The 21,381-nt window shown below is 31.6% G+C and overlaps 1 protein-coding gene across 2 annotated transcripts in view; it reads right to left on the bottom strand.

Annotated features, from left to right (window-relative positions):
• The window catches only part of Dip-lambda (Dpr-interacting protein lambda), a 255,538-nt gene that overhangs the window by 125,500 nt on the left and 108,657 nt on the right, over window positions 1–21,381 (bottom strand). The window lies entirely within an intron of this gene.

The raw sequence follows: 21,381 nt of genomic DNA, 5'->3' as shown, positions 1-21,381 counted from the left end.
TTTGTAACTAAAAATAAGTGATAATGATATTTTATAAGACAACATACACTGTATAATTTAAGAGTGGATGTGTGCAGATATTAGGACTAAGAGTTGATTTTTTCGTTCGATTAACTTCAGGTCGAAACATTTTTCGAAATAAATAAAATTATTTCCCTTATATTAAACAGTATCTCGTCAATATAAAGATTACTCTCCCCGACTTATGCGGTGTCCGAGTTGTGCTAATTAAATAATATTGTAATCGGAATTTATAGTACTTGAAGTACAGTGTAATGGAAATAAAATTTAATGAAATTACTGAGAATTCTGAAAAATTTATTGAATTATTGATAGTGATTAGTGAACTATTATAATTTATTGTATATAATTTAAGCTAGGACATAGCTTAATTTATATTATTTCATTTTAAGCTACAGATTATTGTATACAATATAAGCTAGGTACAGAATGTCTTCTTGCTTCTTGCTTCAAATTAAGGTTTGTTCTCCTCTCCTTCTCTCAGGAATGTAATATAAAGAAATTTTAGTTGATCATTGATATTATATGTTCTTCGAGTTTAAACTTTTATTTGATTTTTTGGAATCGGGATTCCATAAATAAGTGGCCGCAATCTTGACATAAGAGGTACCAGACCTAGACACACGCATCAAGCGCACTAGGGGCGCAAGAAGAAGAGACGGCATCAAAAAATAAACAATAAATATCCGATTAGCTAAGGCCGAAACTCTGGCTTAATCAATCGTACGGTGGTAAGAAATTCACGTACACTTATTTCCGCGAATATACGATCACTCTTACCCGAATCTCCACAACCTGTTACGATCAAGGGTTAGGACACACGGCTATTGCTTAACAATTTTACATATCCAAACACTTTTGACATCCGTTTCCTTTACCAAAATCTAGCAGACACATCATAGAGTAAAATAACAGTCAATCAAGTATAGTTCGTTACTGCACCTAAAGTGACTAAATTTATTAACGTTTAATTGTGTCATCTCCGTACACTACCCTAAACAAACATTCAGGCGCTATTAAGCTACCGCTTGAAGCGCATCAGAAAATTATTTTGTCAACAATGCAAGAATATACATTTCATGTGCGTTGCTCAAAAATAATTCAATTGTAATTCTGCACAATTCCGACTGTCGTAAAACCGATATACAGCCTTTAACGTACAGTGATCACAGTGAAAATGATTAAAAAATAATTAACAGAGTAAAAAATGTTGGCACATTTTTAAAGATTAAGAAGCATCAAAAAAAGAAATCGGAAGGAGTCGTGGCAAAAAGGTTTGAAAATTTTAGAAAATTATATCAATATTTTTAAAAAATATGCTAGAAGAGGAGAGAATTTCGAACTATTATTTACTGTAACCGAACGATAAAGATATGGAATATGAATGTTTCTATAGAATGGAGAATTTCACCGAACGAAATGCATATTTATTTGATCTCATATGCCATTTAAACGAAGGTGGTCTCGAGATTAAAATAGAAATGTGAATAACAGTACACGCATGTGTCGTGTAACTAGGAAAAAAAAGTATAGTAAAAAAAAAAATGTATTTTAGGTAATTTTCTTATAAGTGATGCAAGGTTGATGCGAATTACAAAGTCAATAAAAGATGGAAAAAAGCTTTTTACTGCGCTTAAGAACCATTATGGAAGAGAAGATTTCTTAATGGGAAATTAAAAATAAAAAAGATGTATGCTTTTTATGAAGAATGATACAAGGAAAAGCATATTGTCTCTGTTAGAGTATATTTTTACAGCCTTGTTCGTAATATGAAATTCAATTTACATTTCGAAAAGATTGGTCCGTAGCTCGTCTAGTGAATACATAGATAATTGGTTAATATAATAATAATTAGAACAGAGCCACCCTTTAGATTTACCTTAAGCTGTGAAAGCTCTAAATGGTCTGAAATTTGATGAAAAAAAAAGCAAAAGGTAATATTGATGTAAACACTTTTTATTCATCCTATTCAGTGAACTGAATATGAAACATAATATACGAGTTATTTAAGAGAAGTTATTTAAGAGAAGATTTACATACGATGAACTGCACGTAATAAAGAAATCTAAAGAAAAACATATATCTATCGAAATATATTCATCAGCTCTCTTTTAACTGAACTAAAATTTCCAAAATCGCACGAGATCATGGTCCTCTTTTTCATGACGGAATAGATTTGGTATAAATTTAATTTCAAAATCATTAGACACAAGGTAGACGAAAAATTTCCTCACTTCTGGCTCATCCTTCAAGTCTATCCACTCATTTTTGGAAGAAAATCTGTGATAACGGTTAAGAAAATTAAATAGCAGTAAAAATTTTCAATTTTCGTGAATTTCGTTTCTATTATTTCTAAATTTCTCGAGTTCTTCTATAATATAAAAATATTATTTTTAAAATAATAATATGGATATTATATTAATCTGTAAATTTTAGATAATTCCTTTATTAAATATTCAATGTCAACTTTAATCAAGCACTAATTTGTATTGTAATGAAAAGAATTTTAACCAATTTTTTTGTTTATAACAAAATAAAATTGAAAAATGTTAAAAATTTTCTACAAGCTAAGAAAATTTCCCACTATTGTAAATATGACATTTGTTCATAACTTTATTGCAATTCTTCAAATAATTAGATTTTCCTGATTATAAGTGTATCTAACTGAAAATAGGAATTATTAATTGTCATTTCCTTCCACTTTCCTACAAAATTATTACTCGATTTTTTCGTTTTACTTTGTTATTTTCATCGCTCCCTTCAACCATTCGAGATCACTGCAATTTATTTGTCAGAAGGTATCGTAACTCAGCAAATAAGAATTAAAGGATATTTCCCGAGATGATTCCATACAAGTTTATCCTTTGCAAAATCTTTGTTTCAGCTTTGTTAATAATTATAAACGGAAAACACTGACCAGTCACAGGGTATACTGAGCGACGACAAGCAAGCTCCAGCAATTCGGCAGTGGTAGTGTTGGATAGACGTCGTCAGCAAGAAACAATGCTCTTCCTCATAATGGGACAATGTAACATGAAATACACAGTTGTGCAATGGTACCCCCAAGCTATGCGCCATTTAACTTTTACACCTCAGGGACGTTCTTTTCATCTGTTGCTGTTTTTCTATGGTTTTTCGTCAGCATTTGTAATACATATACACGTAAAATACATTATAGAACTTTCGTCTATAGGTAATGATTTATGTAAATTTGTTTAATTTCATTCCGTATAAATGACAGAAGTTTTATAGTACACAATCCACTGAATATTTAAAGTTCGGAAAGTTCTGAATTTCTTACGTTTATTCCTATTTTCTAATAGTTTACCGAATCTTAGGCGAAATTAGGTGTCTATTAGTAAAACGTACGCCTTCCGAGCAGAAGGAACGGGATTACGTGCAAATTGTGAGAAGGTGAGGTCCCAACATCGGAACCTCACTAGTTAACCTAATACTCAGATTAGAGTGAAGGTCTATCACCGTTGGCTATTGACCGTTGGTTATTGATACACAACTCAATAATTACAAAGTGATCGAAACAATAAATGCTACATCGTAAGCAATTTAAAGCAAATTATTTTACCGCTTTCAAAAATAACCGAATGTCAGGTTCACATTATAAACCTAGTCATTGTGCAGATAAATTATTTCAAACTTACCTTTACTCTAGGGGCAGAGAGGGTGCATCCATGTTTGCGTAGCAAAAGAACAATTGTTCGCGTCACCGAACAGAGTACACCCAACACCCACATTAATACTGACATTCACGCTACATATAAGAGGTATAACACAAAACAATTAAAAATCTGTGCAGAGATATTAAATATAAAAAGTGTACAAAGAAAATGCAGGGAATGAGTAATGGTATGAAACAAATAAAAGCAGTGTGTTTCTTACGAATGTCATCTGCTAGTAAAAAAAAATATTGTAAATTCAGTAATACATAATGAATCGTCAACCGCCATCGTCTAATTAGCTCGGTTGTCGTTGAACGTATATAGGTTGTTAGACACCCTTTCCCCTACCAATTTCTTAAATTTACCTACAATTAAGTAGTTTAGTTATTTTTTAAATTGAAATACTTTTAACAATTGTTCCATGTATGGAAGAACCTATTGTGAAATCATAGAACTACAAGAAAATGGAACTTTGTGAACGAACTCGATGTGAATTTAAAATAGAAAATTGCAAATGAACTTGACGTGCAGCCGAGAAGTTGCTGAAAGGTTGGAAAGTATACAGATGTACCTGATATGAATCCAAGGAATTGTTGAATGCAAATAAATCTGACGCAATAATCAAGAAAGGGCGGAGGGGAGAATTAGTATTCCTAAACGAGGGGTTCTTAACCTTGTGCCCACGGGCGCACATGCGCCAGCTTTAAAGTGTTGCACTAATGAAAAAAGAATTAAATTTTCGAATTAAAGAAAATAAATAAAAAATTACTTTAGTTTTTTTAAATCTTACTAGTGCGAAGTTCGCTAAACTGGCTCCATCAACCGCGAGTTCGAAGTTGAGAAGTTAGTAGGGTGGAATGAAACTATTGTGAATGACGAAATACGGGAACAAACTTGATACGGTATCAAAGATAGATAGAAAATCTTGGTAAGTAAAGCCTCCTAACTAAAAATTAATGATTGATACAAGTCGAGCAACAAATCAAGGTGTACAAGTTTTTAAGCTGAATTTATTACTAAATAGATAGCGTTAGTTGTCAATAATATATAATTGCTTTCTGAATTTTTTTATAGTTTTTGGTCAATAATTGTCAAGTGGCTAGTAACAAATTGTGGTTAAAGAATTTTGACTAGCTTCATTCAATGTGAAGAAGTATAAATGGTTATATTTATTACTGAATGAAGTGTTCAAATTTTGCTTTTAAATAGTATATATTACAATAAAAGAAATATAGGATAAGTATACGTGGAAGAAGAAGATGGTTTATGTTATATTTTATGAGAAAATTATATATTGCATAAAAAGAAATTATTCTTTCATCGAACGCCTTCCAACTGTTACATAAATATATTAAATAATCATTTTAAAGTGTATACGATACAGTTTAAACATCTACTTTTTAAGTCATACAATTGTCATGTCTGAATTTCATACAGCTCATACTTCAAAATAAATGATAAACAAATAATTGAATGCAATATTTAGTTACAACAACTGTGATTAGCAATTTCTCCAGCTTGGGAAACATCCAAGAGTTCACAGTTTCTTTCAGATTCCTCAGATCTATTTCATTCATTTAGAATAAAACAATAAATAATGTCCTTAAGCAATTCTTTTTTCTGATAACGAAAAAAATGACCGTAGAAGCGTTGAACACGCCATTACTATAAGCACCAGCTGTGTACGTGTGTATGTATAACTAAAATTTACTAATAAATATTTTGTTAGAAAAACTGGCCAGCAAATTCGCAATTTACTTGCTATAAAAAATAATAGGCGTCTAACCGGTGACAAGTAACTAAAAATGATTAGTTACTGATTGGTGATGGGATTTTCTATTCAGGAACTTGACTACTATTTTAAGGATTGCTAGAATAGTAACAATGATTCAGTCGCCATGCCTTTTGTTTTTTAAACGAACAAAGTTTATCTACATTTGGCAACTAAATATCCTGCACATTTCAACAATTACATATTTCTGTACCTTTTTACGTCACTTTAATTTCCTCCCCGTTTCTAATTCATTCTACACTTTTTGCTAAGCTTTCTTCGAAAGCTTTAGTAAGTAAACATAGTATTACATTTACTTATTATTGAGTTTCACTTTTGGTACTTTTGTTACTTGGAACTTATCGTCACCTTTTATTATATCTTTGATACTACCATTGATTTGTTATCCTCCCTCCCTAATATTAGATTTTAAATGAATTCAAATAATCAAGGGCTACGCGAATGTGTTTGATGAAACAAAAAACTAAATAACAATTTGCATTTAATTCGATTTACAGTATTAATATTGGCCAACCTTATTACATAACAATTTCGAGTTTTAACAAATGTAACACAAAGTGATCTTTCGTGAAAATGGATCAGTAAGTGATTAAAATTTGCATATGAATATATTACTAGAATAGGTATAAGCAAATTTTCCATAGTTTTTTCATTATGGAGGGTGAGATTAATTCGAATTGTTAATCGAGCAAATATTAAACTCTAAGCGTAGCATTAAAGTCAATTATTTGGAAATGAAATTCGTACGAAAATCATTTCGCTTATTTACTGCAAAAACGACAGAATAGTTTTTTATAATATATAACACCGTTTTTTATAATATATAACACTAATAATATTGTAAAAGTTTTGTCCAAGTTTAATATTTTATTTCATCGTTTTGTTGTTTTGGCAGGCTTTTTTTACAAAATGGCAATCACTGAAAATTTTTCCTTTTCCGTAAAAAATTTATAATATTTGAAAAATATTTCTCACGTTATTTTAAATTATTTTGAAAGATAATCAATGTTTTTGTATTATGATAGGTAGAAAAGATACTTTAACAGTCCATTTTATGAGAAACACCATGTATACTAGTTATAATACCGTTACCACTGTTGCAATCCTTATAAAATAGTATCAGATCGATTATATTACGAAGAAGTCAAACAAATCAGTAATTGGTATTTCGTCAGAACAATTACATATAACTTGATAATACATAATTAGCATATTTCAGGATATTAATTCAATTAAGAAATTATGTTTTTTCGGCAAAGAATTGTAAACAACTAAAATTACAATCGAAAGTAAATAACATTTACAGTATGAAACAACGATTAAAAAATATGAGGATCATTTCATTATCGTTCAATATTAAATAATGGTACTAACTGCGAAATACAAAATTTTATTAACTCCTTTCCTATAGAAAATACTTGGAGGAAATTTGCCGTACTTTATCAATAGTTTATGAACAGTTTTACATCAATAAATATCCTTTCAATGCTTTTTATATCTATTCTAATGTTTCAATTGCGTTTATTTTCTATTGAACTTTTCGACCATCGTTTCAATTCTCGAATTTTTAAGTAGATATGCTTTATCTGAAATGTTTTAAGGGTATTTTTTTTTGCAAAATAAATAATAATAACCCTAAAAATGACTTGAAATAACTCGTTACCTACTGACTGCATCGACAAATATTTAAAATCAATATCTTTGTTTAGCGCAAACCCAATATGTTTAATTTTGCGTTATCGGCAAAATCATATTCTGAATACTTAATACGGTGCAATGATAAGAGCAGTTCATTTTTGTTATATGTACTTTAATAAATGATGTGATTTTATGTGCAGAAATGAATTATACCTTGTATTTTTGAGGAAGTGTGTGCGAGTTTACCGCAATGTTACGAATTTTGATGAGGGAAGCGGATGTCAAAACTGATTGGATATGTAAAATTGTTCACAAGTGGCTAAATTGATCACCATCAAATTAACGGTCACTCGTAAATACCAAGTGTAATAACCATAATACCATGTCTTAACCGTCGACCATAATAGGTTGTGTTCTCCAACATCCGCCATAATCGCTTATTTCCGTCTCCATTTCTACATGTATATAGTATTTTCCGACCTGCCCCTAATATCCCTTGCGTCTAAGGCGTCAGCTAGGTAGCCTTACTGGTGAGTCCACTAGCAGGCGCCCCAGAACGAAACGTTATTTCCTCTTTTTTTCTCAATGTATAATAACTTTATGAAGCTTCTTGACCTTTTCTTTCAAACATGTAGGACGAAATAAAATTAAAACTAAAAATTGCTTAAGCCGAGAATAAAATAGTCACAGGAAGCTATGCGATGGTCGGTGATGGCTTTTTATAAATTTATTGCTGCTACGGGTCAGTTTAGATTTTCTTAGAGTATTAAATACAACGTTTCGAACTCTAAACTGTTTCATTATGTATACCTGGTTGTGGCTATTTTCAGATAAATATATATTTTTTAATACATAATTTCAGAATTAATTTCATATTTTGATTTATATTGACAATGGCAATGCATTTTGCAAATAATATCGTATATTTCTACCAAAGATTTTCAGCTGATCTCCAATTTTGAAATGGAGCAGGAATATATGAAGAATAACTAAATTCTGTATTACTATGCAAAGTATTGAATTTCTGTGTTTCTAGCATTTTCTAGATACTCGTCATAAACCAGCATAATACAATATTTGCTACCACTACCTGATATATAACATGTATAGTCCATTTTATTATCCGCCTATTGTTCTGTAGTACGGATCAAAGTAACAAAACCGACAGATTGTTATACAACTGAACATATTTTATATAGACAATACGAATGTTGCTACCTAAAAAATCACTTATCCCGTTTTCACTTCAACTTCAGTAGTAAACATTAAACAATGTGCGATATTATTACTGCTTCACAAATGTCCGTATCTTTTTGAGGTTCCGTGTCAACTAAAGATCAATTCATTACAAGTTGTTCAATTCATCTTTCTACTGTCACCTGAAAAGAACGAGAACACCACTAATTGATATCTCAGAAGATATAGGACATCATAAAATCAAAATGTATTGATGTGATGAATTTTCGAATCAAAAAAGAAGTACATTTAATTCCAAACGTTTATTGTTACGGGTAGTAGATAACGAGTAATTTCAGGTGGTGCTAATTTTTATTAACTGGCTAAATAAGTTATTCTCGTCTTATGACTGGAAACCAAATAGTCTTAGATCGATATGTAGTACTAATCATTATATTGCACTGCATTCATAATACTAGGGTTCCACAATTTCTTTGTTCAATGCAAAATACACAGTGCATTGGAACCGTTGTTTATAACCCTATTAAAAAATATTTAGAGCTGAAAGAATCTAGAAATATTGCAATACTTAATTTATTCGACGATTGTCAGTTTAATTTAGTAGTATAATAATAATTGTTTGCGAAAAGGTATATATCACCGATCTCTATAACTTTTAAATACGTTATCAAGATCAACATCCTGAATAATAAATTCCTACATATATACACTGTCGGTCATAGGTATAAAACACTTGCAGACAATTTTTATTTTGTTATTTCAATTAGCATTTATTGACAAATTCCATAACGTATACATATTAAGTGTTTATTTTTCTTTAGACATGTATTTAAACACTTAAAATCTCAATGCAACGCAAAAAAATTACAAAAGAGTATAAAACATTTTGTCTAACTTTTCTGAAAACTGTATAAGTTACCCCTTAACGGTGTTATTATATTTTTCATAAATTATTGGTCAAATATTCACTAATAGAATACAAAAGGGAGTAAACAATATTTATCGAAATTTTTTAACGATACTGTAACGTTCCTTAAGCATTTATTGCATTTGTTCGAGTATCTTATTTTTTATGACGAGTACTTTTGCTTTAAAGACCTACCAAAATATTTTCAATATTGTATATCGCACATTTAAAATTTCAGATAGCTAGCATTCTGCCAGCCTCTAGTTTTAATTTTAATTTGATTTAGATTTATGTTAGACTTCTGGATAATAAATTGTGCCGACTAAAAGGGCCTTTATAAACATAGGTTGAAGGTGAACCGTTTCTGAGATATAAACACTTTTGTTTGCTAGCATTGCGATTTGACTTTATTACTCCGGAAAGAACTCGTCGATCAGAAAACTTTTCCATGTAAAGATGTTGTACAGCTAAAGCATATCTGCCATTTCTTCATTCCATTAGAATTACAAAGTATCCGACATTTTCAATACTATACTTTTTAACTGTATAATATTAATAAGATTTACGATCGTCGATACACAACTGTCTGATTCCGGATGTAATTTACTGTCGGCACTTGAACGAGGACATTCAGAACGCGGTTTGTAAACAGTGAAATAAATATCGTATTCGACAGAAACAAATAAATCAGTCACGATGCTAGTAAACAAAAATGTCAAACGATGGATTTTTTAACGTTCTACATTAAGTATCTACTTGTTATTATTAAAAAAAGTTATGGATAGTATTTCAAGTGTAACCAAGGCAAAAAATACATTGTCCTCGATATCGTTGTATCATTCTGCAAACATTGATATTATAGAAGGTTTACTATTATTAATTTGAAGTAGGAATATGGCGTATGTCGATTGATATTTTCAAACAATCCTAACAGTTAAATTCAAGTTATAAAGATGAAATAATGCATCTAGACATATGGAAAATAATTCGAGTTAAAATAAGTTTTATTTCGATTTATATAGGTCTTTGTAGCGAAACGTAATTGTAAAGAAATAAAGAAAATTTTCTATAGAAGTTTTTCGACTATCGAGAGTTTCTATTATAACGTTCTTTGCTCTTATTTCTCGCAGAACACGATCCATTTTTTATGTTTTCTCGTTAATGTTCGTATTAACGAATTTTATTTCATGATTGACAGTCAGATGTTTGAATTTTCTCTCATTTAAGCAGTTATACGATTGCCAACAATCGAAAATTATGAGGGTACCCGGTTTACTCCTTTTGCAAATCATTTCAAACAATATGTCAGATGCTCTGTTATAAAACAACTGGTTCAACAAATAGACGTTTATATATTTATATAAATTATTTCACGCTACCGTGGTGCCAATCGTTTCGCAGCCGGATATTGATTTAACCCGACCTGAAACTTATTGATTTTTCTTTATTCATATAAAAAATGATTGACAACTATACGTTGAGTTTACATTGACTTCCATAAAAATGTAATGCTTTTGGTTAAAATCAAACGTAATTGTAATGTAAATTTAATTGAAATTCCTCGAGATCGAACAACGATTACATGCATTGGCGAAGTTATTTAAAGCGTTGATTTTAATAACATGTTTGAAGATCTCTTTTTAAATGTATTATTATTAATAATTATTACTATTATTATTAATTATTAACATTACTTATTTTCCCCCCTCTATATTAACACAAAAGTTTTACTAGAACTATAGAGAAGAAATAATTGACGTGAACTACTTCGTAGTCCCTTGATTGAACGTCCATAACTATACGTACTATAAGCATAGAATAGGTCATATGTGATAACTTTTAATAGCTAGGATAGCGACTTAACTTTTGTTGTATTTGGAGTAATTTTTGAAATTTCTAACTTTTTCTTTTTTAGTGACCAAATATTTTTCCTCGTCGTAATTCCTCTGAAAGAATATTAAATTTTAACGAGACATTTTAAAATATAGACCAAAGTGGCGTAGTATCGTTCACTGTGTGTGACTTATTTTTCCCTTCCCATTAGTATAGAATGCGTTTATGTAGTAGTACTTATGAAATCGCATCCACTTCTGTAAAAATCATAATAACTTAATAATTCTAAATAAGAAACATTTGAAGGTTCAATAAAAATAAATTGCAACGTCTATCGTTTGCTTCTGAACTCTCGTATAACGTACGTTCGAAGAATAGGAACGAAGCAATAATAGTCTAGACATGTATGAGAAGTTTAAAATTAGAATTCCATGGATATGGTAATTGCGTGCATCAACGAGAAACACTGCTCGTAGAAAACTTTTAATTTGATCATTGAATTAAATGGGCACGGTGCATTTATGCGCATATATCTATCTAGGTATGTATACACGCGCCACATAGGAACGCTCAAGCTTTCTATTCAAATAAACAGGTCGCCATGATATTGGACGAAGAATTAAACTTTTGATCGTTGAGCCGTTCCTACGAATGGATTTGAACCGTGAAAAAAAACCTGTTTTTCCCGAACGGAAAAAGAAAAACAGTTACCTCCGAGGTTCGAACGGAAGAACTTTAAAATACGGATTCTGCAGAATTCAATTGCGTACATAAACGAATAGAACTTTTCTCGTAAAACTTTTAATTCGGTTGTTCAGTTGGATATGAGTTGTATCCTCATGTATACATTGTCTTCAATTCCAGTTGGGTTCCTTTTCATACAAGTATAAATTTTTTAAAGCTGAAGCAGTGTGTGTGAGATGAATCTTCGTCCTTACTAATAGTAATAATTAAAAAAGCTTCACATTAATTGCAGTAACTGATAACAGGCAAACGTTAGGACAACTTAAGTAGTGCTCAAGACCAAGTGTTAAACGAAAGCATGTGTTATTTTTATAATAAGAAAATGTTACTTGTAATTCATTTGTGTTACACTATGATTATAAATATTTAAATAAGTTTAAAAGTAAACAAAATTGTATTGAAGCAATGCAATCTTCGTTATATGAAAAATAGCTGTCAGATTGAAATAGTTCTACTTGTAAAATCACATACCTTTGCATTCATATAGGATATGGACATGTTATTGGAGAACATGAAAAGCCAAATTTGTATGTAATAATTCTAATAACTGGTTTGATGTACAGCTACTTCCAACTTTGTTGGAAATTAACAGAAAAACATAGTGACAAAGAAATTAGGATTTATAGCAAAAATAATGTTGCTAACACCAACATTTAATAACTAAATAACAAATCTATTAATAATATAATACGTTTGAATTATTAAAGCGGAAAAGTTACGGTAAAGTAAAAATGGCAAGACTTTCCAAGTATTAAATTGGTCAGCAGACGAAAATGTTCTGCCGCGTTTAACTGGTATCGAAAAATGCCAGACATTTTCAATCTTCGCTCCAGGAGAATCTCAGGCGTGACTATGGGTACAGAGTAGCCGTCCAGGATAGAGAAAGACTGATTGAGCTGGAGATAGATAGATAGATAGATAGACACACAGGGCGGAGAGAGAGAGAGAGAGAGAGAGAGAGAGAGAGGGAGAGAGGGAGAGAGAGAGAGAGAGAGAGAGAGAGAGAGAGAGAGAGAGAGAGAGCGGTGTGAAACTTAACGTCGCTGTGGTACGCTATATGTCGTTCTTTTGGTCATTGAACCGTATATTACCACTAGATCCTCACTATCTTCAGGCATTCCCATCTTCTAGCGATAATTTAGGTTATGTTAAGGCGTATTTTAATATTTAAGAAGGCTAAGGATCTACGTAATTTCATTACACAGAGTTCATAGATTCGTTTCACTCAAATCATATCATATTAAAAATGCTATTTTTAAGATAGTAGAATTTTAGCCGTACCATCTATGTAACATTTCTATATGGTTTTCTGTGATTTCTAATTTAGCTGCTTAGTCGTTTCTTGATTCTCGATAACAATTGGTTTGCCGCGAAATTTAAGAAGTATCCAACGGGCTGCTACCACCACCCGTACCATCAAGAGCTCCGTTATTCCTTCTCTACAAATGTATCAGTACGTCAGTATTAGAAGGGATGCCAATGTGGCTCCAAGATGAGTATTAGTGATTACACTTTAGAAAGTAAAAAACCATAGCAAAACTCAATTCGAATAGTACACAGGCTAAATAATTAGTCATTACAAAGATACAGTTACTAATCGTTATCGGGACGTTGAGTTTGTTCAATCTCACCTCTGCTTTGGGTACTCCTTCGAGTATAAGCACATTAAGCCGAGTTTTCAACTAATTTCTAATAATAAGATTAAAAGTGTTTTAACATTATTAAAACAAAGCAAATATTTCCAATTGCCTTGATTGTTATATACGTTATTGAGATTATTATTGACGTGTAACCTGCTTGAATACGTTAGGTCTTACTTATTCAAGTAAGCAAAATAATTGGTCTACAGATTTGTGAACACACTCAAAATTATTTATATAAACAGAATAAAATTCTTAAAGTTTCAGACGAAGATGAAAAGTTGAAAGCAGCAACATTGAATATATATTTAGTATCCTTCACTCATATACCAGTTTGTTTTCTTGGTCTAAACACAAATTTTAATATTATTTTATAAGATATTTGTAAAAAATAAGACGGTTATAATCCTAAAAAGTCCATGTCGTCAATGAGTTAAAAATTTTAAAGAAAGGCGGTACGAGATGTGGTTTTCAAATGCAGAATTTTATTTTCGAATATTTGATAGTTTCCGAGATATTAAGTGTAGCTTCCAAATTTAAAATGTTATTTTTGGGTATTTAATAGTTTCCGAAATATTAGTAAGAATACAAACTATGTGTTAACTAATTATGCTCCTTAGCATAATTAGTAGTAGCCAGTTCAGTATATAGTGACTACGACGAATCGACAATACAAAGTGTGTGCTCAAAGTTACAGGATGTCGCGTGAGTACATTTTCACCTCCTAAGTGACGATAAAATGATCAGCACCCTTTTACCGCTTAATTTAAAAAAAGGTTCACTGTAATATCTATGAAGAAAATAGCATACCACGTTTAATGTGGCTCGTCCTGTATCATAATAGCATATAAGTACTTTATTAATTTTACTTATTCATGCGACTATAACTTGTTAATATAAACAATTTTGCATTTGTCTCTTATGAAAATATTAAATAATTGAATTATAATATCCTATTAATATATAGAGATACGCCTACTGTAGAGTTGCAAATTCAGGTTCGCAACGGCCTCAGTAGGGCAAAATAGAAAGCTACTCCTGAACGCGAGATACAAGTATTTGTACTTCTATCTGGTTAGTCGCTCACGCATACGCGCTATCACCGAACATGAGACCACGCTTATGTATACCATACATCTGTATGGTATTATGTACACCAGACATCTGTCAAACGCCAATTTTATTCTATGAAATAAGTATGTACGTTTTATTTGGCTACACGAAATAAAACAATTGAAAATATTTTTCTTGGTTTAGTTTTGATTCAAATTGATGAATTGCAAGACGTTACACTATCTTGGCTATACTCCTATATTTTTTTTACTGTAACAGCAGAACTCGAAAGTAGGACTATATTGCTGATTTAGAAGATAGTATTTTATGTATGAAAAAATTGATAATACTTTTATACTGGCTTGAAGTATTATTCTTCAGCTACAGATGGTAAATGTACATCCTGAAATATTTTATTTTATACAGTAGAGTAAAATTTAAACATTTTTGGCTAGAATGGGGCGGTTCTTCGACATCCGTCACTAAATGGCCACTGACACTTGCAAGATACATTTAAGGCACGCGATTGATGAGTAGTCTTATTGCTGAGCTCAATAACACAGGTCCTAGATGAGAAAATTGCTTCCCATTTTTTTCTTGCTCTCTCTTTTTACACATATTCATAGAACACGCACAACTTCCGCTTCATTTGTAACATTTTTCTGGGGAGTTGTGAATTATATACTATAAATAATTGTACCGCTACAAAGTCCTGCCCTTAATAAACTGTTAAGTGTCGGAAATATGATAATCATTTCACTATTAAAGTTGCGGCGAAAACCCAAAGTAAATATTGTATTGACTTTTAACATAGCATTCTGACGGTCCTCCAATACTCGCCACTAGAGGGACAGCAACCATAACACACACAATACAGTTTCTCAGACTCCGTTATTTTAGTAGCCTTATCGATGAGTCCGCTAGCAAGTCCAGAACGAAAGGTTCTTTCCTTCTCTTCCCTCTTATACATACACAACTCTGTTCGAAGCAACTTGCTTCAGCGTCATATTGCAGTTATGCACGTATATGTTTTAAACTGTTTTTTAATTAAAGTTTGAATTGTTTTGAAATACCAAAATGTCTAAAATGTCATTTTATACATTTGTATGGTAGAGGACACACACGAATAACTGTGTTGTTGCAACAGCCAACCGCAAAATGACACTCGCAGCTATGTAGATTGTTATAATTTCATGGAATACCGCTAGGGCACTAGGTATTTCGAGAATGCGGATCAGCGTTTCCTTAGTTAGTCGGCTTGCTTCGTTACACTTCGACCTCCTTTTGCGTGGTATTTCAATTCTACGGGTACGTAGATATAATTCAATTTGTGTGGGTTATCTTATATTATAATATACTTAGTAACAGACATCTTTTATAGTTTCGCGTATGCAATTGTGCCTTAGGTTTTAAGCTTACCCAAATTTCATCATAAATAAGAGATAATCCGTAAACTCACCGACTGTTTGCAACAAAAGGCACATTGGTTCTTACGAATTTCGAGTTCTTATTAATCGGTTTGGTATCGGTTCAATATTAGTTATTAGTACTAGAAGAGGTGATTGAGTGCATTAATCTTGACAACATACTTCAAAGTCACCAAAGTCATAAAAATTAGTAGCCTTATTCTAAATACTTATTCATTTTTTTCAAGATTGCTAGCGGACAATTGTCTCTTTCATTATTTTTTTCATTATATGTACGTCATAAAAAAAGACCAAAAAAAAACTTTTGTTAATATACATAAGCGTTGATTTTTTAATAAGTAACGCGGAATACTTTACTTCTTGCAGGATAATTGGATGTCAACTACTTTGTCTAATGTTTTTCTCAATATAAACACATTAAAACGGCGTGGTTAGAAAAGTTCATAACCATGAAGAAGTTGTTTATCGATAAGTTTATATAGGGAGTATGGTGTACGCGATTATACGTTCTATCAAATATTTTTCTATATTATATATTTTACGAGTATACAAAATGTTAATAAACGGCATGATACGTTTCAAGTGACGTGAATATATAAACGTGTAACAATGGAACCCAGACTGCGTTTAAAACCTTTTCACAGGGTGTACTCTGCCCTCTTGAAACCACAAATGTCATATGCAATTCACACGAAAACGTGCTAAATGCGCCGCAGTTGTTTATCGGTGGCTAATGACGTACCATTTAGTTTGAGCCGATGAAAACTAGCCTTTACTCATTTTCGGCACGCCATGCCCCCATCTGTTCGGGTACTCATGCTTGTTTACACCCACTTCTGTTTACCTTCACCAGACAGAAGTTTTCGTGTCAGTGTATCTTTGTAGTTAAACGAAACGCTACTGCATTACTGCCCGCCTATATGTTAATTACTACTACAATTCAAACGTATCGTTAGTTAATTTTGCGTTAATACCAATATTAGGTCAGATATTATTCTAAAACTGCCTAATTTGTTTTTATCAATTGAAATTAGATGTAATTGAAGTATCATAGTTCACATCAGTTCAGCTTAAAAAAATAGGACTGATTTTTTGTACATATTTTCAAAATTATCTAATCTTTCATATTGAAATTAGAATTAATGACTATAATTTCATAGATAAATAAAATATAAATATTGATTAAACGCAAGTGTAACATTTTATGAAGTTATAATTACAACTTCTATGATTAATGACAATTTATTTAAAAAAGATCATTGAAGTATGGTTATTTTTAAATATTTTTTTATCGATCATCTTTAACTATTGATTCGTTACAGCTCACTATAACGAGTTACAATATTTTTCATCTTTAAGTAATTTAATAAATTAAAAAACTTGTATATTTATTAATTTAATATTTCTTTACATTGATCAATTTTTAGTGAACAAAAATGAACAATGTAAATATAAAAAATATTTGTACATACCCAATCCTATAATAACTTAATATGATCTTAGAGAAAATTTATTTTCGTCATGTGAGACCATAAAAAAGAAAAGTAAATTCTGTGCTTAACATTTTTGTATGTTCACTATTTTTTATGATCTTTGGCAAATTACATTTTTGATCTTCATCTCTGAAAACTATTGTTATCGTATAAACAGAAATTGGCGTGCCGCATTTCCCAAATACACGTTCTGCAGAAGTGCAAAAGATTAGAGTCAAAAATAAGATTGTTGTATCGGCGATAGTTATTAAACGTAAAGTTATACCTTACTAAAGTTCACATTTACACTATTGGCACTTAAAACCCTTTTGCAAACCAAATTCATTCTTTTGCAAAAATATTAATTATAAAGGTAATAAGAAATAAAAAATTTTATTCAAAAAGGTATAGATATTTAATTAAAAGTAATTACCAAGTCCGTACATATCGACAAGAAATCGTAAATGCATCAATTTTTTAAAGAATCTATTTCCAACTCTTTAAGTCACCAGTAGCTGCTATAGCAGAACCATTATGTATGTATGTATAAGCTAGGATATGTATATATAAATTATATTTATTAGCACCGAGTATGTGTATATTTACTGAATTGACGCAAATTACGGAAGAAACGCAACGAGCCTGTGGAATGTTAATACAGCATTCGAACTTGAAAATTCAATATTTACAAATTAAGTACTTCTGCTTAAATGTTTTATGTAAAAAAAAAAGAAGGCGTAGTGCAAACTAGATAGTATGATATTAAAAAGCTAAGATACTTATTTTAAAGTTATTACCAATTCATTAAAAACAGTACATATTACGTAATTTATAATTATATAATTAATAGTAGGTATGTATAAAAATTATGTGTTCAGTGGCTCTTTTGGCCACTCCATGCCGAGGCAATTATAGAAGAAGCCGTGACGTTCACTATCTCCCGACCCTTATCCTTTTTTCTTTTGTTAGCCACTGGTAAGACACGGAGCCCTTCGAAGTTTTTGGTGCTGCCCTTATTTCAGCTAGTGCTATTCTGTCGTGGCGCTGCACCGTATGTAGCCGACGTTCAGTACTTAGATTTGATTCTCGAAAGTATCTCTTTGAATCCCTCCCCTATAACATCTTTTGAGCTGTTCCCATTTGAGTTGTTTACGCCCCCCCCCCCCCCCCCCCCGTCAATCCGTGATTACAGGGCATCGAGCTAGATTGTATCTTAGTAAAAAGACTTTGGATTTTATTAAAGGCAGACTAAGTTATCCAGTAGTCTCTTGATTTGTTCGTTCCCGCGCTCCGCGGACCAAGAGCTAGCAACCGACATAACAGGTATACACAGACACACATCCGATAGTATTTAGATAGTAAGAGCTTTGCAAGTATTCGGTAACTATGATATAAATTAGGCATACATATACCGATACCTGAATCTAAATGGAGTGTATATTCCAATACTGTGACATATTAGAATATTCAGATCGAAATTGAGTAACAATAGATGAGCACTCGAAATTCGGGTACCCGTAGAATCAAGTAGCAGTTAGAACTAGAGCTATAGTTAAAGCTCTTAGAGTTCTAGATGAAACACATGTATGTTATAGCTCAACTTAATGAGGTGACAATTGCTTCAATGGAGAATACATTATTTTACATTCTGTACATTAATATATCACAATCGATATGCATTGTATTATTACTTTCCACGTAAATGTAAATTTTTTGGTAGACAATTATTTATAGACAATAGCAACTATTTTTTTGTTATCAATTTATACAATGTACAAAATTTGTTTAGATATAGTCATTCATAACATGCTCATTTTATAGACATTAATGATGTATATAAAACTTTCTGTGGATATTTGAAATGTGTAAGCTTAACTGTTAACACTACTTAACATCTGTTGATACCTGCGGTACATTAATTTTTTTATGGATACGTGTAAGTTGCCGCATTACTTTATACGTATACGTGTATAATTTGTTGCTGATTTGCACAGTATGTAGCTAATAAATTGTTTATATTGATTTTTTTTTTATTAAAATAGCGAATGTAATTAAATATGACGTAGAATTTAGATTTAATTGTGTATATCATCTTGTTTTGCAATTTGAAACAATAAATTCTAAGATGTATATCTGATTGTTAAGTATTTTCTATTATTATGGATTCAATAAGATAATTATCATACATACAACAATTGTCTATCTGCAATTTAAATACGAAGCATTCACATTCGTATATACCTATAGATTGTGTTCATCGGTTACAAATATCATAAACATTTGTGTATAATGAAACATAATAATAAGCGTCGTTTAGAAATTCTATAGGAATCAAATGTAAACACTATCGCTATTTAATAACGAGTAGTCTATCATAAATGTTACTTCGTAACAATGTAAATATAGCATGGCAGGGTGAACAAAATTTCTATATAAGTAACTAAAACCAAGTTTATGGTACGGACACCATAATTAGCTATTTTTGAGACCAATCATTTATTATTTGTCTTTTTTTCTTTTTAATTTTTCTGATTATAAAGTTTAAGGCCTTAAATGCTCCTTTAGAATTTGTAAAGATTCACACCTTTAATGTCTTAACTTAATCGCAATTAACTTGCTATTAACATAAAATATTTAGGTACCGTTCCGCTTCGTTACGTAAGACTAAATCGGTTACCCCATCCTACCTCCACGACAAGATAATGACCACCTCCATTTTGAAATCAGAAAGTAGCAAGCGGATTGGTTCGCGGCTATTCCAACTTTTTTCATTCTTTCTACTTTTTCTATCTAAAACAGAACAGAATTAAGTCAAATTCGCCGATATGATCAAACAGATAATACCGTGTCCAATTAGTTTAAAAACTTAACCGTTGAATTGTAATACTATACTGTATTTACCCATCAGTGCTGCCTCAATCCCTTGGGTTTTGCAAGTAAAACAGCTTGGGATACTTTTGGGAAACCTACGTGTGTGTGTGGTTGAATAATACTCGGAAATATATAACAAATAATTTATTTTAACAAAGACAAAATCAAAGGTCGACACTAGGGATGCTCGGTACGCGACTTCAAGCTCACTAACCCTGAGGGCTCCTTTCCCTCACATTTTATCTGTTTTTCGCCCCCTCATTTCGATGCCGAAAAGGAGGGAGCACGTTCGCAGAAATCATCCTTAACCCTCGAAGACGAAGAGAAAGTTTGGAGTCAAACATATGTTTAATGTCTTCAGTCTCTTCGCTTCGAGGGTTAAGTGTTGTCTTCCGCCCTGCGCCACGGGGTGCAAAGACGACTACGGTGGTCGCCACATACTCATTGAATTCGAAAAACGACGACTGAGACTAGAGCACTTCTCTTTCACCTCTCTGACCCCTCTAAACCTAAAAAACACCTAAGTATCTCCTTATATAAGGTCTGTTTTAAGACCAGTCTTAACCTACGATGCCCAAGTGTAGTTCTCGGTTCCGAAATCCAACCTCATCAAATCACAAATACGGTTTGATTAAAACCGCGTTATGCAAATCACAGCAAACCCCACCGCTATCCCAACCACAGACACCTGACTGAAACAAACGTTGAAGATAACGAATACATTAGTTCAATGACCACAACCGCATCCTTTACGAAATTAAAAAAAGGTTCCCACTCCCTAAACGATAACAAATCTCATGCTACACAGTCGCAGCTGGTTCTTCTGAACCTCAACTCCACAGATTGCCTACTGATTGCTATACAATTGTAGGATAATGAAATTATCTTAATTTTAAAAATTAATCAATAATTCAAGTTTCAAATGTTATGTGCGTGGAATAGTCTAGAATGCGAGCGAGAGCGAATGTAAGGATTAAATGAGTTTTTCATGTGAATGTTTTAAAACGATCAGTTAGTTGTTCATTAGCAGTTTTTCAAGTAATATCTCAATTTAAAAGAACTATCTAATAATCTTGTAATTGTCATGTGGCGGCACTCGCCACTAGAGG

Source organism: Xylocopa sonorina, chromosome 2, assembly GCF_050948175.1.
Source record: "Xylocopa sonorina isolate GNS202 chromosome 2, iyXylSono1_principal, whole genome shotgun sequence".
In the NCBI taxonomy this organism is placed as follows: domain Eukaryota; kingdom Metazoa; phylum Arthropoda; class Insecta; order Hymenoptera; family Apidae; genus Xylocopa; species Xylocopa sonorina.
Note: the sequence above shows the minus strand (reverse complement) of the source record. Positions and strands in the feature narration are given on the sequence as shown.